At 35.8% G+C, this 25,188-nt stretch overlaps 1 protein-coding gene across 1 annotated transcript in view; it reads right to left on the bottom strand.

Moving 5' to 3' along the window:
• The window catches only part of LOC150093110 (uncharacterized), a 532,180-nt gene that overhangs the window by 115,626 nt on the left and 391,366 nt on the right, over positions 1–25,188 (bottom strand). The gene's annotated exons all lie outside the window — the stretch shown is intronic.

Genomic DNA, 25,188 nt, shown 5'->3' on the forward strand with positions numbered 1-25,188 from the left:
AGAAAAAAATAATGAACTAGTCTTTAGGCTTTGCATTTGTATTGAACATACTGCCTTTTAAGATCTCATTGGTTCTGGGAAACAATAGTTAAGTGAACACTGAAAATCAAACTGTAATTTTTTATAGACTTAGTATCATGAACTGAGGTTTCACTTCTGGAAATGCTGTTTGAACAATAAAATACCACAACAAAATGACTACCAAACTAAAATATGATACTTAAATAATAAAATGATAAAGAAACACATTTATTTAATTAAGCAAAAGTGAAAATGTTAAAAATGATTTACTGCTTCAGAGCTTAAAATAAAATAAAATGACGCAGTTTCTTTCGAACTCAATAAATTTCCCTGTAGTATGACAAAGCACTCCTGATAATGGCAAAGATCTTCAAGCTCCATTCAAAATATGGTTCATCATCAAATTTCTTGGAACGGAGACAATTTTTTTCAAAAGCTTCTAATCTAAGTCTTTGTAATGTAACAAGTTAGGACCTTCCTCTTCCTGGGCATTTATTAGGGCACAAATATGCACTGTATCATAAATGAAGACTGAGGCAAATTACAATAATTCACTACAACTGCAAGTCATAGAATAATTGCTCTCTGCAGATGTGAAGTGATGTACATTCCACTCATCCATTACTGAAAGTTAAAAAATATCCTTCAGGATGCACATGTCAGCTATTATCAGCCGTACATTTAGAACAGTTACCATTTTGATAAGTTTGCCTCTGCATCCATGCATTTCATATAGTCATAACAGAATTTAATACCAGTCATAAATTGGAGTGGGGGCTGTAAAGTGAGTGGTCATAAAGTGGAGGTCTGATGTACTGTAATGTTGACAAATAATAATGAAGAGTTATGGTTAGGACTGATATAAAGATATTACTGATTGCAAGGATAGATTAAGGGAATGTGAGATATAAAGTCTGGTAAACAGTTAAAAATGAGGACACGTTTCAACATGTGGTAGAAGGAAAGAGAACAAATGGTCATTCATAGAATGGATAGACTTAGGTGATCTATTAAAGCTCAATTTGAAAGCTTAATTGTAATGAAGCACAGTACAGAAGAATGGAATTAAATGAGTTTATCATATAATTTGTTGCTATCACAAGGCATCATCAAACATATGAGGGTGGTCTGAAAAGTTCTCGACCTAACAATGAAAAAGCGAATTTATAACTTCAAAATTATTTTTATTTTTCAACATAATCTCCCTTAAGACTAATACATTTGTTCCAGCGATGCTCCAGCACCATTATCCTGTCTTCGTAGTGGTTCTCAGTAAGATCTGCAAAATACACCTCTACAGCTGCAATCACCTCTTGATTCGAAGAAAAACACTGACCGGCGATGAAGAGTTTTAGTTTTGGAAAGAGATAGAAGTCAGAGGGAGCTACTCTGGGGAATAGGGTGGATGTTTCAACAATTCCAAACATTACCAAAATAACTTTGTGGGCAGGTGCATTGTCCTGATCAAAGATGATTTTTTCTTCTGCAAACCAGGTCTTTTCTCATGAATTTATTTGTCTAGCCTGGTTAAAAGATCAGAATAATATTCTCCAGTTATTGTTTTATCCTTTTCAAGGTAATTAATAAACAAAATGTCTTTAGCATCCCAAAACACCGATGCCATGACCTTTCCTGCTGATGGAACTGACTTTGTCTTCTTTGGCGCTGAACAACCAGCTTCTGTCCACTGTTTTGACTGCTGTTTGGATTCTGGCGTGTAATGGTGAATCCAAGTCTCATCCATAGTAATAAATCGATGCACAAAATCAGTTTTATTCTTGTTAAAATGTTCCAAGCACTGTTCAGAGATTTTCATGTGAGTGTGTTTTTGATCTGCTGTGAGCAAGCATGGCACTCATCTCGCGCAAAGCTTTTTCATTTGAATTCTTAATGTAAAATATATCCTACACGTTCTTTTAAAATGCCTATAGTCTCAGCAATTTCACGTACTTTGACTCGCCAGTCATCCAATACCATATCGTGCACTTGATCAATAATTTCTAGTGTTGTTACACTTTTTGGACATCCTTCATATGGATCATCTTCAAGGCTAGTACGGCCACATTTAACCTCGGCAGCCGATTTGTGAATTGTCGAAAACGAAGGAGAAGAGTGCCCATAAACTTTTATGAACTTTGAATGAACGAAGAATTTTATAACCGCACGATACTCAATTTTATCCATTTCAAGAAATACAGACAACACTTGCTTCAAACAGTTGTATAAAACAAACTACTTGATAGAATGACTTGCAGTTTCACATGGATGCTTATGACAGATGTACCAACTTAGAAAAAAGTCTTGCCGATAGTGTTGCTATCTATGGTCAAGGCTGAGAACTTTTCAGACCACCTTCGTATAATATAAAACTTTAATACACACAACAAAGAGGAAGAAAATGATAAGACAAAGTCTTAGAATCAGGTTTGAGAAGCAGAATTACTCCTTAAAATCACAAGGAGCAATTTTAATTATTATGGATGCTATGGACATTATTATTATTACGTGGCACCTAAAGGGAGTCCCAAGGGGTCATTGAAGGAGGGCACCTATCACCAACTACAACAAACTGCAACTACTATCATCATCTACACCAAAGCCATCTACCGCCCACCACCACCAATAGTATTTTCACAGACAATCACAAACATCCATGCTCACGGCAGGATTTGAACCCACAGCCTTTTTGGCTGATGAGCAGATATGCTAACAACTCGGCTAATTAGGCTGGTATTACTCAAAGAATTAAATGGGGGGGGGGAATACTATGCTTTGTCAGAGCATGCAAAAAAGTCTTTCACTGAATTGAAACCTCTGTGATGCAAGTTATCCATTATGGGCCTTTATGATATGCATCATCAAGAAAAAATTGTTTAATTAACTAGTTTATCATGACTTATCATGTCAACAGCTCAACACGATGCTCACCATCTAGTTTTAAGTTTCTATGCATGACAGTTGTTACTTTAGAAGTCACTGTTAATACAAGCTTTTTTCAAATTTATAAATTTTTCCCTGAAGATGTATATAATAAATTGCCAGAAACTAGTTGCATTTTTTCTTGAATTTATTATTTGTGATTTATACTGGATAAGCCATAAAAAAGTCTTTCCTGTTTACAATGAGACTTTTTTTTTGGAATCCACAGCTGCTCTTAAAAATGAGCCTAACCTAATTTTTATTTTTTTATATCAACTCCACACATGAAAGGTACAAAACCTATAGCACAACAATGCCGAGTTGTCAAGGAAAAATTAAGTGAATTCTTAGTTTCACATGTACATGATATTAATATAAAAATTAGATATTAAAATAATAAAAATAAAGATTAGTAATAAATGATTAAAAATCATAAATTAAAACAAAATCACACATTCTCTGCATGATTTTGTTCAGTGAGAAAATAAGCTTACTTTCTATGAGGAAAAACCAATTAAAAAGCCTATATAAAAATTCCTCATGTCATGCAGTTCTTCCAAATGCACTCCAGAGCACTCTTAAATAAAATTAATAGATAAAGAAGTCCTAAAACATGTAAGATTAAATATTCAAAACATGATACCTATCTCTATTTCCATATCTCTTGTTTCATGATTGGTTAGACAGGAATCACACCTTGTATTACAAGGATAAGAATGAACCTGAGCACTTAACATTTTTAAATATGTTGACTGATTGATTGATTTGGGATTTTATGATGCAAGGACAGCAAAGGTAATACTGCCAGGACATGGGTTACAGCAGTAAACATGGTGTTGGTAGGTAAATAAATAGTTACAAGGAGATAAAATAGTGTAAAATATATGTACAAAGTTATGAGAACATAAATGAGCAAATAAAATGTATATACAAAGTTTAGTATTTACAATGCAGTACATATTTTATAAGGTTACAAATGTCTTTGAATAAATAAATTAATGTTTTTTAAAAATCCAAAAACTCATGCAATCTGTCTGAGTCTGATAATATCTGGTTGAGTGTATAGGGCTCGGCCAGATAAGTAAAAATGTAATTTCTCTCTTATGTGAAGTGCTTGCACTCCACCAGAATATCACTAATGGCAAGATTAGTGTTGCATTTCCCACACATAGGTGGGTCATCAGCCCCTGTAAATGTGTAAGATGACTGCGACTTAAGCAGAGCCTAGAACGAACAACTTCCTCTTTTCTGTTCCTATGTTGACTAGACTACCAGTGCTTAATGTCAGGCTCAATCTTGTCAGTGCTTTCTGCCATGAGTATTGCCATTGTGAAATTAATTTTGATTTTTTAACCTGTGTGTAATCAGTATAAAAGACCGTCACACATTAGTTTGAGAAAGTATGAGGTGATCTAGCATCTGCAATGTCATTTCCCTTAATTCCAATGTGGCTAGGAATCCAATATCCAAACATCAAAATTAAGGGTCATTATTTTGTATAAGAGTTGTAAAATCCTCAGCAAGCACTGTATGTGGATTATACACCAGAAAGGAGATAGGCCTTGAAAGAACTCAGAGTCTATATGAATTATACACTTCTGGTAGGAGTTTTCTTTGATATGCATAAGTGCCAGCTGAATGACATGCCATTCTGCTGTATAGTTGCTACAATTGGGTAGGATCTGGTTACAGATTGTAATGTCAGGGAACATGGCAGCACAGCCAACAGAGATCTCTGATCTTGAACCATCAGTAAAAATGGGCAAGAAATCAGAGTTGGCTTCTCTGTGTGCATTGAACATTTGAAGGCAGACAGATGAGGGTGTATGAAACTTCTGTAGTTGTCAAAGTGAGAGGTGCAGGATGGAGTGCAATACTGCCATGAAGGAATGCTGTTCTGTTTGTGTATATAATGTCATTAGCACTCATGCCAACAGCTTCCATAGTCTCTTTAGCATGCATACCAAAAGGACAGCAGTTTGGCATGTGTGATACAGGACCTCCCAAAGTAGAGAAAAGAGACTAGTCCAAGTAGGGTGATATGGAAGGGACTTTATTTTTTGGGCATAATTAAGAGACATATTTTTGTCTATGTGATAGAGGGGGGATTCATTTGATTCAACATAAAGGCTTTTCTGTACTTATCCCAAAGATGACGAATATATATAAAGAGAGAGTAGGCTTTCTATCAAAGATGAGTTCCAGAAACTTGACCTCTGGAACTACAGGGATACTAGCTTGTCCCATTCTGAAATCAGCATTAGGGTAGAGAGTGCATTTCCAGCAGAAGTGTACACAGATGGTTTATTCAGTAGATAAAATGAACCCATGACAAAGAGCCCATGAAGAGACACAATTGATTGCTTATCGAAGTCATCTTTCTATGAACCTGGATATTGCAGGAATGACAATAAACTGTGAAATTGACATAAGGACAATTGCCTGCAATGGGAGAAAGAAGTTCAGTAATTGAGTTCAATTTAATAGCGAAGAGGATCACACTTAAGACAGAGCCTTGAGGTGATATGGTCAAGATAACGTGCTACAGACTCGGACTTGGAACACATGGCTGGATAGAAAGTTCTTAATAAAAACAAGGTGGCAGCCCCTCAGACTAACATTAAAAAGGTCTTTTAATATGCTCAATCTCCAGAGTGTGTCATAGGCTTTTTCCACATTGAAGAACACTGAAACCACATTCTCAATTCAGAAAAGCATCTCTTATACTTGTTTCTAAATGGACCCAATGGTCCAAGGTTGACCAGTGTGTATGAAAGCCACATTGTGTGGAAAGAAGTTTGTTGCCTTCTAAGTACCAGAGAAGCCTTGAATTTACCAATTTTTCCAAGGCCTTACAAAGACAGCTAGTCAGAGCAATGGGACGATAATTGTTAGCCTGGATCCTTGCCTGGCTTTGGGATAGTAATGACAAGCGACTTATGCCAATAGTCTGGAAACTCTTCCTATGTAAATATTCTGTTGTATAGTAAGAGAAGGAGATCCATAGAAAAATGATGGGAGGTGTTTTATCATCTCATAATGATCATCAGGGTTGACTGTGCTAGGCTGAGATAGCAAAAGGGCTCTTTTGAGTTTCTCTTTAACAAATGGCTCACTGTATCGTTATGTCCTTGGTGCAGCAGCTTAATCGCCGTTTCTCTTGTTGCTCTTTCAATATTAAAAATTCAGGAGGATATGAGACTGTTGTCAAGATTCTGGCAAAGTTTCACCCAAAGTGTCTACAATAGCTTTGGGATCAGCAACAATACGTCCATTATGTTCCAAGGTTAGACAATGGTGGGTTCTATATCTACCTTTCATCTTCCAGATCTTATCCTAGACAGTTTCTGCACTGGTTCTTTGATTAATTGATGATGAAAATTGGATCCAAATTGTTTCTTACTCTGACGTCTCACATGACTTGCTTTGGCCTGAATATGTTTAAATGCTATTAAGTCTGTTGTGGTAGGGTATCTATAAAATATACTCCATATTCTATCTTGATCTTCTTTTGGCTGCTTGGCAGTCTGGGTTGCACCAAGGCCTTGGACAGAATAGAAATTGGGATTACATTTTTGGAATTGCTGTTGTTGGTGCATGGACAATACAATCCGTTATATGCTCCACTGCTTCATTAACAGGTGTTTGGCTGACTGCTTCAGTATTAAATTTTGCAAGATGAGAAAATGTATTACAGTCAGCCTGGTTCATTTTCCACATGGGCATCTGGGTAGGAGGACATGGTTCTTGTAAAGGCATAGTACTGATAAGAGGAAAATGATTGCTTCCATATATGTTTTCATCAACATCCCATGGAAGCAGTGGAAAAACTGCAGGGGGAGCATATATTGTAAGATTGACTGCCAAATAAGAGCATATAGGCATGTGGAAGAAGGTATTTGCTCTGTTGTTAATAAGGAAGAGGACATGTTTGTCGAGTATTCACTCAACGAGACGACCTCATCTATTCATGTTGGTGCTATCCCACAGAGTGTTATGTCCATTAAAGTCAGCCATTAGGAGTATGGACTGAAGCAGTTGCATCATGAGATTATTGAGTTCCATTGCATTTAGTTCAAAACTTGAATCACTACCACTTCAAGAGCAGTATTAAGCTGAACATGATGGAATGCAGTATGACTGCCCAAGAGAATAGCTACTCCAACATGTGCAGGACCATCTCCAGTTCTGTCCTTGAGTACAAGAGTGATATTCCTGATGGTAGGATCCTGGATGCTCACTGAGTTTTAAATAAGTTTCCTGCAGACAGAAACAAAAAGGTTTGTGTTTCTGCAGCAGGTGCTTGATATCATCGATATTCTGGCAAAACTTACCACAGTTCCATTGTAAAAATTTTCCTATTGTTTAGACTTCGTAGGTTTGTCAGGTTTCTGAGAGGCAGACAACTTGCTCTTATTGGATTTATATTTCACATTAGATTTTGGGAAGTATGGATGACCATTATCCATTTCTTCCTCTGGAAAAATATCCAATACATCATCATAGGATGAATCAGGATCACCATAGTGGATTAGGGATGTACAGCCATACATCCCTAATACATACAATTGAGATACCCTGCTTTAATAGATGTTGGAGGCTTTGGAGTACCAAATGTAAGGATGATGTTTCTGGTTGGAACAAGGTAACCATCCCTACAGATCATGATGCACCTCATACCTGTTATCCCCCCACCGCCATCCAGAAATCACTCCTCTACAGGAACTGAATGTTTTATGGGATGTAACTGTTACTGCTAATATATAAGACTTACATTCTTCTGAACAAATAAAAGTCAGCTCTTCCAGTTTGTCCAAAATAAGATAAGTTGTAAGAGCAAGAAATCTGGCAGATGCCTGGAAAATCCAGTGGTGGAAGCTTATCCTTAGGAGAAGTGAGAAAGGTGGAGATTATTCTAGTGGGCAAAAAGCAACAAAAATATTGTGTGCTTTTAAAATTTTTGCTCTGCATTCAGAAATGCCTTGCACATCAAGGGATAGAAATGAAAGTTATTTCTTTTGCATTAGAAGAGACAGAGATTTCATAAATGTTAATGTTTTTTTGATGAAGGAAATGTTAAAACTATTTCATAAGAAGGTGGATTTAATATGTTATAATTCTTTCTTTAAAAGTTCGTTAGAAGAAGAACATAAAGAATGTGCACAATGTAATAAGGTTTTAATAGTTTGTCTTTTGACTAGGATGGTGGTGAGGTTGAGCATGGACATAACAGCCTGTATAAGTCATCTTCCTAAAAAAAATTGTAAGCTTCCATCTGGTTGATAAAGAATCAACAGATCTATAAAGACTATTTGGTTATCTATTCTAAGGTGAATTGCACCCTTTTACCAGACACCACTTAATTACTTCAAGAAGAATTTCCTTCAGATATTGTTTCATCTATGTGATTTTGTTATACTCTGGTTATATTTCACCTTTCAAAACAAACTATATCAACAGACTGAATGAACAGTATGGACAATCTTATTTCTCCAAACATTGATCACTTCTTCATGGAATACTTTGAACATCTCTTTCACAATAAAATAGCTTTAATGGAAGATGTGCACTAGACCTAATAAAATAACTTTCATGACTTACACATCTAACAAAAATTATATAGAATTTATTCAATAACTTCACTATATCTCACCCAATGGTACATGGACATCGTCAGGGAGATAGACCATTAACCATATTAAAAAGATTAATCAAAATAATGAGTCATAAATCACGCACATATTAGCTCCTGTCTCCGTCACAGCTGAAATATATGATATGACACTATTAGTGTTCAAAGGACCAATTGTAGGAAGTTGAGTAGATAAAAATTATTTAAAATAATTATTAATTAAAAAAAATTATTAACAATTAATAGTGATCCCTTCCCAAAACTTGGATATTAGCAGGGAGTCTGATCAGTTCAGGTTCGGATGATTTCTTAGTGTTTCACATGTTTCAAGAAAAAGATGACTGAATTTGAACTTGCTGGAGTGAAGAAGTTCGGTCTGGTTCCAAAGAACTCTGAACTTCAATTTCATTATTGAATGTAAATCCAATAACCAACTAACCTTTCTGGATATTGTAATAATTCGTAATCCCACATGTCATGTCGAATTTTCAGTTTACTGGAAGCCAACCTTTATTGTCAGATACATTCACACATCTTCCCACTATCATTCGTCACAAAAAATGATTAATGATTAATGTATTATCAAGAGTCATGCACACAAAGCTGATACAATCTGCTCTTTTAATCCCCTTTTGCTAGATGAACTGAATAAAATTAAAAGCAATTAATATGTAATGGATACAACAAAACTACCATTCAAAAAATTATTGATAATTATCATCCTTCTACCAGACTACAATCCAATGTGACAAGAATTTCAATATCCTACCTTAAAGGAAGAAATAGCAAGGATTATTCATAAATTTAATCTATATGCTTCCTTCAAACCAGTTTGGAACTCTGTGCCTAGTGTTCTTTGGACACTAGGCACAGAGTTCTTTGGAGCCAAACAAAACTTCTTCACTCCAGAAAGTTCAAATTTGACCATCTTTTCCTTAAAGCATGTGAAATGCTAAGAAATCGTCTGAACCTGAACCGATCAGACTGCATGTCAACATCCAAGTTTTGGGAAGTGATCACTATTTAATTGTTCATAATTTTTATCTACACAGCCTACTCATATTGTTCCTTTGAATTCTAATAGTGTAATATCACATACTTCATGATGACTGAGACATGAGCTAACATGCTCATGATTTATGACTCATTATTATGATTCATCTTTTGAATGTAGTTAACAGTCTATCTCCCTGATGATATCTGTGTAAATGTTGGAAATACTATATATTGGAGTTTTTGAATAAATTTTACATACTTTTTGTAATTCACCTTAGAAAAAGAAATAGATAACCAAATAGCCTTTTAAAATCTGCCAATTCTTCAACCAGATGGAAGCTTACAGTCTAAGTTTTTAGAAAGATGACTCATACAGGCTGTTATGTCCATGCTAAATCTCACCACCATCATCATAGTCAAAAGGCAAACTATTAAGACCTTATTACATCGTACTCATTCTTTATGTTGAACTTTTAACATAGGGATTACAACATATTAAATCCACCTTCTTATGAAATGGTTTTAATGTTTCCTTCATCAAAAAAGTATTTAACAGTTATTAAATCTGTTTTTTCTAATGCAGGCAAAAATTTTAAAAGCACTGAACATTTTTGTTGCCTGTGGAAGCTTTGAGACCACATTATGATGTAAATAAAGTTTAATAAAAAATAAGCAATTAAAACCCAACAAGTTTCATAAGTCGTCAGATTTGCATCATCAAGGGAAATAGTACAAAAAATTTTACACAACAAGAGACTATAAACAATTAATTAACTTCACAACTAATAGTGTTGTTACATACAAATGAAAAACCAAAATAAAAACGTTATATTCAATACTGTATGTTTATTGGAACACTGCTAGTTTTTGTTATCATGATCTGTGGAATCATGCATGTCATATATTAGGTCCATGGCAGTTAGATTTTTAATAAAAGCAGACCATACTTGATGTGGTGATCCTAAGCATTTGCGAGGCTTCTTTAAACTTTCTTGTAAAATAATTACGATCAACATATGGCATTTTGGTTTTGCCAAGCCTGATTTATGCTGTCTTCTTGTCTTTGACGTTTTCAGACATGTGAATCTCTCCTGAACTTCCTGTCTGGCATATATAACAAATGCCACAAGAGCAATGAATCTCATAAATGCCTGGTGGATGTAAGAATCTTGAGATTTTTTGCAAAGGTAAAACAGACATGTTGATGTACTCACAAAGCAGTGTAGCCACTTTGTCTGTAACATTCATGATGTAAGGTAGCATGATTGCAATCTTAAAATGTTATAGACAAGATGGCCTTTTTACCTTTGCAAAAAATCTAAAGATTCTTACATCAACAAAATCTCCACATCACCTCATAAAAAACCCAGGAATTTATGAGATTCATTGCTCTTGTGGCATTTGTTATATATGCCAGACAGGAAGTTCAGGAGAGATCCACATGTGTGAAAATGTCAAAGACAAGAAGACAGCATAAATCAGGCTTGGCATTACACAAAACTACCACAGGACATCAAGTAGTTTGGCAACAAACCAAGATGTCATATATTGATCATAATTGTTTTACAAGAAAGTTTAAAGAAGCCTCACAAATGCTTTGGATCCCTGACACAAAGTACTAAAAATAAGGCTTAATCTCACACCAAGTATGGTCTGCTTTTATTAAAAATCTAACTGCCATAGACCTAGTATATGACATGCATGATTCCACAGATCGTGATAGCAAAAACTAGCAGTGTTCCAACAAGCATACAGTAAGGAATTTAAAGTTTTTATTTTAGTTTCTCAATTGTATGTAACAGGTGTGAAGTTATCATAACACCTATTAAGTGTAATTAATTGTTTATAGTTTTTTGTTGTGTAAAACTTTTTTGTACTAGTATCCCTGATGATGATGTAAGTCAGACAACTTACAAAACTTGTCAGGTTTTAATTGCTTATTTTTTTATTAATCACTTTATTTACATCACAATGTGGTCTCAATACCAAAAGCTTTCCACAGAACTGCTAAACCACGAAAACTTCGTTTTCATTTTTGTTGCCTTCTGTCCCATCAAAAAAACCTCCATCTTTCTTGCTTCTCCTAAAGATAAACTTCCACCACTGGGTTTTCCAAGTATCTGCCAGATTTCTTGCTCTTGCAGCTTATCTTATTTTGGAAAAACTAGAAGATCTGCCTTTTATTTGTTTGAAAGAATATAAGTCTTATATTAAATACCTTGTGGCTGAACAGTCTGGACTTGCTATCTACAATAAACATACAGCCCACTAGAACAAGTCAAGAGTTCTTCAATAGAAATCATTTACAATAGAACATTTTTATGAATAAACATGTGAAACAACAACTGAAACAAATCAGATAGTCTACATCTATACCCTTTATGAGAGATACTAGTAGCAAGCCTTATACGTTGGTCATACATAACTCGTAATTAGCTTACGGAATTAACAATGCACATAAAGGATATTAATTAAAGGCAACTTTAATGAATAACTTCAATATCTCGGCAACATCACATTGCCATCTTCAGGAACATAAAAATATGGTATGTGCACGCAGCCACTAATAAAAGCAAATGAGGAAGAAGGCAAAAAATGAATATTGTTCCTAATGGTGCCCTCTGGCAGGCTAATTGGGTTGCCTTGGCCGTTGGGCTGAAGTTCTCATAATGTAAGTTGCCCAAATTTGGGGTAGTTTCATGCACCCAAATTTGTTGAGGTTTGAAACGTTTTTTTTAGAGCTGCTAATGATTCCTTGAATAATCTTTCATACTTAAACTTGCTGCGGTGTGTTATTTTAGTTTTCTTCCAATGAATTGTATGGTGGGTATCTAAGGCATGGTCTGCCAGCCCAGAGTGCCTGTACTAGTGAAACCAGATGTAGTCTTTGTGTTCTGAAATCCTGATTTTTGCTGTCCTGCCTGTTTGGACAAAGTAGGCTAATTTGCAGCTGCAAGTGACCTGGTATACACCAGGTAGGTCTTTGGTAGAGCAGATAAGGGATGCCAACTTTTTATATGGTCTATAACAAGAAGTCAGGTCATATTTTTTGAGGATATTGGTTATTTTCTTTAATTAATATCCTTTATATGCATTAATTCTGTAAGCTAATTACCAGTTATTTAAGAGAGATAGTACTTTTTAAATCTGCTAATCTTTTCAAACTTTATATATATATATATATATATACATATATATATATATATATACATATACAGTGGTATCTCGCTAATCCGAACCTTCCAGTAATCCGAACTGTGGTTTGAAAGAAAAAAAAAATTATTTATTATGTATTATTATTTTGAGAACTATTATTTTTATTTAATAATTATTATTTTAACTATTATGATTTATTTTATTATTATTACAGTAAAGTATTTTTTTATACTGTCGATTGTATGAAATACAAAATAGGCCTCCGGTTATACTGGAGGCCTATTTTGATTTATTGTGTGTTCATGTTTGCATTTTTATACTATACAGTACGTACTGTATAGTATAAAAAAGTTACTATACAGTACGTACTGTATTGTCCGAGTGAATCACAAATATACACAAAAAGAGGAAATTCAGAACGTGCATAATTTGATTAAAATATAAATCCAGATGTTGATATTTCACAAACAGATGTTATGGAATGGATTACAGGTAGAACCCAAAATGAAATCGAAATCAAATCATATGCTGAAATTATAAATATGACGCTACAGAATGAATTAGAAGACGATGATGGCCATGAAGAACTCAAAGAAAAAAAAGTAAAATGTGAAGAGGCAGCTGACAGCTTTAATATGTGTATAGAATGTGCTAAGCAGAATGATACGCCATTCCACAAAATTTTGTTGTTAAATCAGCTCCGAGAAGAAGCATTCGAAAAATGTTTAGCTTCCAAGAAGCAAAAGAAAATCGGTGACCTTTTTACAAAGAAATAAAAAAACTTTTTTTGTGTTGTGTACAAAAAATGTGATATTTTTTATACAAATTAAGTTACGTATTGAGCTATGCAATTTTATTAGATAAGAATCCTCAACAGTACAGGTACATACATATATGGGGGAGAAGTATCAGGGAGTAGGAAGGTTACAAATGAAGTTCCACAGGGTTCAGTCCTGGGACCATCGCTGTTCAATCTTTGTTCTGATATTGTCACAGGACTACAGGTAGATGTTCAGTTGTTTGCAGATTATGTGATGCTTGGGAGGGTTATTAGTAACAGTGCTGATGTTTTCAATCTTCAAGAGGATTGGAATAAGCTGTAAGTCTAGGCATAAGAATGGGGATGTCAGTTTCATGCAATTCAATGTAAGGTTTTAAAATTTGGGATTTACACATGGGATGCTTCATACTCAATTGGTAGAAGATGGAAGAAGTGTAGGATGCAAGGGATCTTGTTGATTGTGGATAGAGATTTGAAATTCCAAGGATTTAGTGCATAGGGATATATAGAACCATGAGAGAGAAAAATGTACTGGTCCTATTGTATAAAGCTTTGATCAGACCACATCTGGATTTCAGTGCTCAAATCTGATCACCAGATTTGAAAGGAATGAAGTAACCATGGAGAATGTGCAGAGAATGATAACAAAAATAATGTCAGGACTGTATAGCATTGATTATGAGGATAGTCTGAGGATGCGGACTGCAGAGTTTTCTGGATAGAAGGCAAAGGGGGGGGGGATGAGATATGATCGCGACATTTAAGCTGTTGAAGGGTTATTATTGTATTAACACTGAAGAGATTTTTCATACGATAGAATGTGGGAAAGGGACAAGAAGCCATCCCTGGAAGTTGCAAAAGGAGGTGGGGAGTAAAAGGGTAAGAAGAGTGATTGGAACATGCCTGAGAAGGTGGTGAACATGCATTGCCTGAGAAGGTGGTGAACATGCAGATTGGATGATTTTGAGTGGTATGACAGACTTTGTGTTCACTAAGGTTGACCTCCCTCAATGAGCCTTGTGACTTCATGGGGATCAGGAAAATGATAATAATAATACAAATTAAATTTTTTACTAAAATAAACTTGTATACAGTATTTTTTTTTTGTTTGTTTGTTTGTTTTACGTTACAGTACAGTAGCTTTTTTCTATCAACTAATTTATTTACAGAATTAAATTCGAATCTGATTATTTTTTTTCTTAAACGCTAGTTATTGTTGTCTCTTCGGGAAAAATTCGCTAATCCAAACTTTTCACTAATCCGAACGACCACGGTTTTTATTAGTTCGGATTAGCGAGATACCACTGCATATATATAAAAGTTGAATCATTCAACGAAACTAGTTGTATCTTAATATTGAAACTTGTTGTTTTTCACTCTCGGTATATAGTCATTCAAACTAATTTTTTATAATATTTTCTACCGAGTAAAGATGAACAATATATATTAGCTACTAAGGTGACACTTTTTACAATTGTCTGTTATTGTTTGACTGCAATTCTGTATTCAAAATGCCTATGCCACTTAGGTAAAATTCTATAAATAAGTTTTAACTTGAGTTTACCTCGGTTTTTATGGTTTGTTATTATGTCAACTCACACAGTATTCCGATATTGAAACTTCATAAAGAGTATTTTAAAATTATGTTTACATAATATTCATAGTCAGGATTGTCAATGTCTTTAGGGGTCAGATGTATTAACATTAACTGGAGTGACATCACCAACCTGATTAATGGAGGCATGAAGTAGCTTGAAAAAGCTCCATGTTTAGTTTCTACAATATAGGAAACTAGAACAAACTTTTGTAGCTGCAATTCACATTAAAATATCATCATCATCATCAAATTCCTGCTATGTTCCCTCAAGGGGGTGTACAGGACACGATAGTACTACATGAAAAATTTACATCATTACTAACTTCCTATCTACAATTTTCCTCTAAATCAATCCTGTCAAGACACCAACATTATCAGATTTTATATTTCTATCTTCAAAAGCACTTTTTTACTATATCAATCCACCTATACTAGGTATTCCTCTGGATCTTTTTCCTGACAACCTGGCAGGGAACACTTGTTTTGCTAATCTTTCCTCTCCCATTCTGTTTAAGAAACCATACCACCTGCGATTAGCTCTGCTAACACATTTCTGGATGCCAACAATGTCAAATTCTTTCCTAATATCCTTGTTTTTAATATGATATTGCCATTGATGCCATCTGTTCACACTCCTAATTTTTCTCAAGACACTCATATCTGCAGTCTCTAGTCTTTGGTCAAGTGTTTTACTTCTAACCCAGCTCTCAGATCCATAAGTTAAAATTGGTTTGAACACTGACTTGTATACAGCTAATTTATTGTTTGGACTAATTTCTCTCTTATTCCATATAAATTTATTTAGTTGACTTCCTACCATACCATCTTTGTTACGTCTGTTGTCTACTTATATTTTTAATTTACCATCTTCATTAAAAATTGTGCCCAAGTAGCTGAAATGTTTTACTTGTTCTATAGGTTCTCCATTCACAATGCAATTGATATTTTCAATACTTCTGCCTATTTTCATTGTCTTTGTCTTGTTACTGTGGATCTTCATACCATATCTATTACAACAGTTATTCAATTTAGTCAGGGAATCTTGCAGACTTCTAGTAGATTTATTTAGAAGTATAGCATCATCTGCATAAACTAAAGAGCTGAGATTAATTTTGATATCAGGTTTAATACCACTTTCCTTCATAATGTGATCCACATTGATAATAAATAACAGAGAGGATAATGTACATCCTTGTCTCATACCAGATTTAACATTAAACCATCTTCCTGTACTTCCTTCAATTCTAACTACTGACATACAACTCAAAGATTTAGTATTGCTTGATATCATGCCCCACTGATACCACACAACTGTAACATTTTGAATAGCTTCTCTCTTGGCACCTTGTCATATGTCTTTTCTAGATCTACAAAACTTAAATACAGATAATAATAAATTTAGTTTAATCCTTTATCCAAGTGTGAGCAAGCAAAGTTTGGGCCTGAAAACATCTTCAGGACTGAGGTGGGCAAGCTACCATCACTCCTATCTTCCATAATGCAAAATACATCTCCTTGCAGATATGTATAATGTTACGCATTAAGGGAAGAGCCACTACCCATACCAGTTTCGACCTTTATTGTGGTCTCATCAGTGGGAGCCAGGCCCTGAAGTGGAGATACCAGGCAGAAGAAATGGAGAGGTCACCTTTACCTATACGAGTTGCCATAAGGTGTGCCACCTTATTATTAAATTACTCTGGATTCAGAGATAGATGTTGAAAGTTTATTTTGCACTTAGTTAGACTATAATAAATTTAGTTTAATCTTTTATCCAAGTGTGAGCAAACAAATTTCTTTGTTACTCACACTTTATTTGTCACTCTTTGTTTCTCACACTTGGATAAAGGATTAATATAAATTTATTATAGTCTAACCAAGTGCAAAATAAACTTTCAACATCTTTCTCTAAATCCAGAGTAATTTAATAATAAGGTGGCACACCTTATGGCAACTCCTATAGGTAAAGATGACCTCTCATTTGCTTCTGCTTGGTATCTCCACTTCAGGGCCTGGCTTCCACTGACGAGACTGCAATAAAGGTCGAAACCGGTATAGGCAGTGGCCCTTCCTTTAATGCATAACATTATACATATCTACAAGGAGATGTGTTTTGCATTATGGGAGATACTGAGATAGGAGTGATGGTAACTTGCCCACCTTTGCAACGAGTTGCCTGGTGTTGTAGTACCTAACCTCAGTCCTGAAGATATTTTCAGGACTTTGTTTGCTCACACTTGGATAAAGGATTAAACTAAATTTATTATAGTCTAACCAAGTGCAAAATAAACTTTCAACATTAAATACAGATCTTTGTTATTTTCTGATGCTTTCTGAACTATTTGTTATAAAGTGAAAATCTGATCCTGACAGTTTTTATGTGGCCTGAATCCAGCTTGTTCATCACCAAGCATTTCTTCCACAATCCTTCTCAACCGTTTCTCAAGTATACTTCCATAAATCTTACCAGGAACGCTCATAGAGAAATACCTCTGTAATTCTCACATTCAGTTTTACTTACCTTTTTATATATGGATACTATGAGAGTTCTATCCCAATCATCTGGAATTCGTCCCTCTGTCCAGGCCTTCTGAACTATACAGTGTAGCCACTGTAAGACTTTTATACCTCCATACTTAAGCATTTGTGGTCAAATATCATCCACTCCAGCTGCCTTTTGACATTTCAGGCTTTTGATTGCTTTTTCTACTTCAAGTATTAGACCCATATTCCTGACTGCATCCCTGTTGAGTGTTTTTTACCACTGTGCTGCCATTGATTGTTTGATTTAGCAATTTTTCAAAGTAATAACTCCATTCTTCAAGGATATCTTTTTCTCCAGTTTTCATGTCACCTTTATCATCTCTAATTCGTTTTACAGCACTCTTTCCTCCATTTCTGAGCTGCATCAATAACTTCCAGAATATCTTTCCGCCTTCTTGATATTTATTTTCTATCTCTTACCGAAAGCTTACCCATGACTTTTGTTTAGCTATCTTACATTTGTCTCTGTATTCTCTAAGAGCACAAGCTGGCTTATTTTCCAGGAACTTTTGATATGCTTTCTTATTTTCCTTCACTGCCTCTTTAGATTTCTGTGTCCACCATGGTGTTCTGATTTTCTATCCTTGCAGGCAACCTCACCACATGCCTCTCTGGGTGAATCAATCAATGTTCTCTTCAAGACTTGCCAATTAATCTCCAAGGTTTGGTTCCTGTTCTCAAACTCTTTCATTTCTTGTTGAATAATGTTTGTGTATTTTAATCTTTAATTTTTAGCAGGGTTTTTTCTCCCGGAAACTCGGGTTTTTCATCCCGCATACATACAAATCGGCCCTTCAGAACACACGCAATTTACAGACAAAAATTACTAGTTGCGGTGGTGTTGGAGGTGGGCGGTAGATGGCGTTGATTCGTAGTAGAGGTAAGGTGTAGAGACAGTTGAAGATGTCCTCCCGCGATGAGTCTTCGGACTCCTTGGAGGTATCAGGAATAATAATAATAATAATAATAATAATCTACAGTTCACTCCTGAGAGCTGCTCAACTTTTATCTGCTTTCAAACTTTCTTACATGTTCTTCTTTTCAACATGAAATTCAATTTTATCCTGCTCAAGACTAAATAGTGATCACTTCCAATTTCAAATCCTCTGTATACACTCTAGTGTTCTGCACAAAGGAGAAAACATCACTATCAACAATAACATAGTCAATGAGACTTTTCTTAATCCCTGCCTTTTCTCTCCATGTGAATTTGTGCACATTTTTATGTTGGAACATTGTGTTATTAATAACCAGTCCATGTCCTAAGCAGAAATCTAACAGGTACTTGCCATTATTATTAGCTTTGCTCTTTTCTCCAAATTTTCCCAAAACATTTTTGTATGTCTGACAATCATTTTGTACTCTGCTATTTAGCTCCCCAACAAGAATCAACTTTTCATTTTTCATTGTGTCAGTTGCTTTCTCTTAAGTCTCAAAAAAATTCCTCCACTTCTACTTTAGTAGAACCTTCTGTGGCACAAATATGAGAACATATTTGTGCCACATTGTCCAGTTCCCCATTCTGATATTATTATTAGATACCTCCAGGGAGTCCAAGGACTCATCGAAGGAGGACACCTGCTCTACAACTCTGTCCTGCCATTCAATACACCAACTGACCACAACTACATCAATGCCATCTACAGGTGACCACCACTACTAGTATTTCCAAAGACAATCAAATATTTGCCCAATTCACACAATCATATTTGCCCACATCACTCTACTTGAGACGGCCTGCCATTCAAGAAGATTAGCCTCATATTTAGTGTCGAATACTATGACTACTTCTTTTCCTTGTCATTGCCTGAATATAACATTTTGTATTTATTGCTCAGAAAGATCTCACCAGTTTTGTCTTTTTTGTTTCATTCACCGCTATTATGTCGATCTGGTACTTATTCAATTCCTCAGCTATCTCCATTTCTTTACCATTCAGGCTTCTTATGTTGATAGTACCGATCTTGAACTCTGGTAATGTTAAGTTGGGGTGTGTTTTAGGATTTGTTCCAGTAACTGACTTTTTGCTGTTCGTCCCCTAGCGAAAACAACAGGTGCCTTGTTTAACTGGGCGATGTCCCAGCCAGCATGAAATTCTCTCATGTTGTACCATCATTTTATGTTGTGTCACATTAAAATATATATGATGAAAATACACAACAACACCAGCCCCTCACACACCTACTGTTTTTATAGTTTGCATCTGCTCACAAAAGTGATTGGTTTGTCTGGAATTTATTGGTGCAAGGATTTATTTGTTTCTTTGATTGATATTTTAAAAGTTTTTGATATATTAGTGACTTAAGCAATAATCAGCCATGGCAATGGTTAAAAATTATGTAAAGCTATGATATAAATTAAAAAATAGGAAGAATGTAAGATCAATATCAATAAAAATGATTTATCTTTAAAAGTAATGTATACAAATCTATATCTAATTACAAAAGGTTTTTTTTTTTTTTTTTTTTTGTAGAAATGTAAAAACATGTATATTAGAGGAATCTGATAAAATCTACCTTAGTGTAGAGCAACCATGAAGATTATTAAAAGTGCTAAAATAATAACTACCCTCAATGAAAAATGATGGCATTTTAAAATATATATGATAGTTAATTTAGAAAAATAGTACTCACAATACAGGCATGGCATTACCCAAACTATAACTAAGGTTACTGTTTATGTGAAAAGAGTCTAGGATAATTTCTTTGGATTCAACTATGCAGCGTTCTACTTCATCGTGGCATACTGAATGTTTGATGTTGTATTCCAGTCTATTTCGTGTTGGCAGCCTTCATTATTTGTGTTCATTGAGAACAGGACATCGCTTGAGAGGGCGCTTGCTGTGGTTGTACTATAAGCGATGTCTCACTGATGTTCTTCAAGACGCAGGAGGATGGACTGCTCAGTTTGGCCATAATATGGCTTCCCACAGTCACATATGATTTTATATACACCTGTAAACTGAAGATGGTTGTGAGCTTGTTTTGGTTGGCTTGGAATTGATCTGAGTTTGGCAGACTCACATAGCTCTGCTATAAGCTACTGGCGGACCCATGAAGTCACACACGCACATATGCCTAACAATAGAACTTTAGCCATGACTGTAGCTTCAGTTCAAACTTAATTCCATTTCATAGTATGTTATTGCAGTGGTACAATGTTTACTTACGGTGTTTGTTATGTTTGATTTTAACATTCTCACATCTGAAGAAGTCGGCATTCTGACAAAAGATGTTGTGTGTTAAATTAAATTAATTTGTTTTTCTAATTCTTGGAATTCAGTCAGTAAATAATACGAACATATCTACATACCAAGTCAACATAGCTGATAATCATATATATATTAGGATAACCAAGTAATTTTATAAACTTGGTTATTTTAACTCCTAATCCCAAGTAGGCAAGCAATTAAGTTTGCGCCTGAAACAAAGTTCAAGTCTAAAGATAGTACAACACCAGGGCAACTCATTGTAAAGGTGGGTAAAGTTCTGATCACTATTCTTAGTATTTTCTCATAATGTAAAGCACATCTCGCTAGAAGATGTATACTGCAATGCATTGAGGGGTCAATACCCAGTGATTTCAACCTTTTTTGAGGTGACTGAGGAGACCTCAAAAAAGGTTGAAACCGGTCTGGGTAGTCCTTGTGTTCAAAAATTCTGATATTCGTTGTCCTGCCTGTTTGGCCAAAGTAAGACAGTTTACAACTGCAAGGGACCTGGTATACACCAGGTAGGTCTAGGGATAGTGGTTGGTCTTTGGTGGAGCAGATAAGGGATGGCAATTTTCTGTAAGGCCTGTAACAGGAGGTGAGGTCATGTTTTTTTAAAATTCTGGTAATTTTTTCCGAGGTGCCTCGGATGTAGGGAATGGTGATGGATTTAGAGTAATCTTTGTTGTGGAGGTGGGGCTGTGGTTTGTAGGTTTTAATATTTTTTGGATTTTTTTTTTTTTTTTTGGGTGGTAGCCATTGGCTGAGAAAGTGTTGAGAATGTGATTTAGTTCAGTGTTTAGGGCCATGTCGTTAGAACAGATTAGTTTAGCCCTGTTGTATAGTGTTTTCACCACTCCATATTGATGTGGGGGGGGGGGATTGTTGGTGAATGTATCTGCCTGTATGGGTGGGTTTTCTATAAACTGAGAAAACCAAGGTTCCATCAGGCTGGTGGGTGACTAGTGTGTCTAGGAAAGGGAGACTGTTGTTTTCCTCTTTTTCCAGGGTGAACTTGATTCTAGAGTGTTGGTTGTTTAAGTGTGTTAAGAAGGAGAGGAGTATTTCAGAGCCATGTGGCCAAATAGCGAACACATCATCAATGTAGCGAAGCCATATGATTGGTTTTTGTGGGGCAGAAGCTAAGGCTTTTTCTTCAAATGTCTCCATAAAGAAATTGGCCAAGTTACCAACAGATTAAAGCCTTTTAACTCTATATCCTCCCCCCCCCATAGTTACGGACTACCAAAAATACATTAAAAAAAATGTGCCATTACGTCCCATAGTGGATGGCATTGATTCCCCCACATACAAATTAGCTAAACATTTGGCCAAAGAGCTCACACACTATACTGGCAACACACCATCACACATAAAAAACTCAGCCTACTTCAAAGCCAGCATAGAAAACCTTACACTCCAACATACTGATATAATGCTCAGCTTTGACGTCTCCTCCTTATTCACAAATGTCCCACTCAAGGAAACTTTAGAGCTAATCCAAGCTAAATTTTCTCCCGATATCTCAGCCCTATTTCAGTTCACAATGAACTCAGGCTATTTCGTTTGGCAGAGAAAATTCTACAAACAAATAGAGGGGACAGCCATGGGTTCACCACTCTCCCCACCCTTGGCCAATTTCTTTATGGAGACCTTTAAAGAAAAAGCCTTAGCCTCTTCCCCACAAAAACCAACCATATGGCTTCGCTACATTGATGATGTGTTCGCTATCTGGCCACATGGCTCTGAAACACTCCTCTCCTTCTTAACACACTTAAACAATCAACACTCCAGAATCAAGTTCACCCTGGAAAAAGAGAAAAACAACAGCTTCCCTTTCCTAGACACACTAGTCACCCGTCAGTCTGATGGAACCTTGGTTTTCTCAGTTTATAGAAAACCCACCCATACAGGCAGATACATTCACCAACAATCCCCCCCCCCCCCCCCCCCAACAATATGGAGTGGTGAAAACACTATACAACAGGGCTAAACTAATCTGTTCTAACGACATGGCCCTAAACACTGAAATAAATCACATCCTCAACACTTTCTCAGCCAATGGCTACTCCCCCCCCCCCCCCAAAAAAATCAAAAAAATATTAAAACCCACAAACCACAGCTCCACTCCCCACCTCCACAACAAAGATTACTCTAAATCCATCACCATTCCCTACATCCGAGGCACCTCAGAAAAAATTACCAGAATTTTAAAAAAGCATGACCTCACCTCCTGTTACAGGCCTAACAGAAAATTGCCATCCCTTATCCGCTCCACCAAAGACCAATCACTACCCCTAGACCTACCTGGTGTATACCAGGTCCTTTGCAGTTGTAAACTGTCTTACTTTGGCCAAACAGGCAGGACAGCGAATATCAGAATTTCTGAACATAAGGACTACATCCAGTTCCACAAGTACAGCCATTCTGGTCTTGCAGACCATGCTCTGGATACACGCCACAGAATACAGTGGAAGAAAGCTACAGTAATACACCGTAGCAAATACAAATTCGAAAGACTATTTATGGAATCAACCTCGGCCCTAAGAAGCTCTCCAAACCTCAACAAATTTGGTTGTATGCGACTGCCCCAAATTTGGGAGGCATACATCAGCAGCCCTTCAGCCCAATGGCCAAGAACACCTACTTAGCCTGCTAGAGGGCACCATCAGGACTTCTAGGAGAACGATAGCTTCATCTCTTCATTCTCATTTACTGTGTTGTAGTGACTGCGTGCACGTGCCTTTTTGTAAGTCCCTTTTGAAAATGGCAACATGACGTTGCCGAAATATCGGAAATATTCATTAAAGTGTAATTTAGTTTATATTCGGATCTACGTTGTTCAATTCCTTAACACTTTCATTGCCAAGCTGAAAATTGGAATTTCGTGTGGTGGCCAAATTTTTTATATTTTTTTATTTAGTTTTAATTGTGCTCAAAATAAGTTAAATATATTATTTACATGCTTTTATTATTATGTACATAGGATTTATCACGTGATATGTAATTCATTCAAATAAGTTATATATTTTACAAATAAAAAACATTGAAATATAATAATTATAACTTTAATTATCAGTCTTTTATAATCACATAGAATTTTTAAAAATAACGTACAAATAGAAAAAAATAATTATCAAAAATCAACATTTATAGGGAACTTACTAAAAAAAAAAAAAAAAAAAAAAAAAAAAAAAAAAAAAAAAACTTCAAGCATGCTAAATCAACGAATAACTAAACAAAATTGTCGCGTTGTGGCCTTGTCCGAACGCCGCCACTTTGCGCACTGGCTAACATAAACAGTAGACAATGGCTGGCGGCCATCCCCACTCCACGAAAGTCGATCCCTTCCCTAGTGGCCAATATAAATATTACGCGCCGTTTGACTGTGGCCACTATACTATTCCGCTTAGAAACTTGATAGCAACGTCAACGCGATAACGCGTGACTGGCCGACCGGCGATAACTCACATCACGCGATATCGCGTGATTGGCAATGAACGTGTTAAGTGATTTAGATAAGGAAAGCTCTATAACTTACAACTCAGCAACTAAGTTGTTAACATTCTAGTGAATCTGAGTACACTGTTAGAGAAGGCAACAGAAGATCCAACTAATGACTGATTTTGAACCATCTGTGTAGACTGAAACAAAATCATGATATTCCAATCTGTGTGTTTGAAAGAGCTGCTCATAGATAATAGATGGGGGTGGAATTCTTGGATAGACTGCAGAACAAAGTATCATGGTGGTATATATGCATACCACAGCAGTCATGTATTTAATTGTGTCTGTGCTGTGAAGCATTGTCTACCACAATATCTAGAGCTTCTAGATATTTCACATATCTAGCCTGATAGGTGTTATACAGATTTTCCCACTGTGAGCTAAAAATAGATGACAACATGGGATAGTCTGGCGGGGATTTTATTTTGTTAGCATATAATAGAGATAGCTATTGACACTGAAATGACAAAGGTGGTTCGTTTGCCTCGATGTACTGACTTGGAATTGGTGAAGTCCAAAATGCACTAGTTGCAATTCTTATAGCTTGAAGGTGGATGGGATCCAACCACTGCAGAATACTCTCTTTCTCTGACAGAAGCACAGACTTTGGCAGATGCATAGTTAAGCTAAGATCTAATCAGTGCGCAACATAAATGGAGTAGTTAACATCTGTCAGTATCTCAAGAGTTGGAGGATAGGGTGCAAAGAATGGTCATCGCTTTACAGAACTTGTCTTGCAAATGACATGAAAGGAGAAAAATGAGTTTGTCAAATATGAGCCCCAAGAAACTGGCAATTGGGATTAAAGTTTATCCCATTCTGAG

Source organism: Typopeltis vanoorti, chromosome 24 (genome assembly GCF_054136105.1).
Source record: "Typopeltis vanoorti isolate ZY-2024b chromosome 24, IOZ_Tvanoo_1.0, whole genome shotgun sequence".
NCBI classification, from domain to species: Eukaryota; Metazoa; Arthropoda; class Arachnida; order Uropygi; family Thelyphonidae; genus Typopeltis; species Typopeltis vanoorti.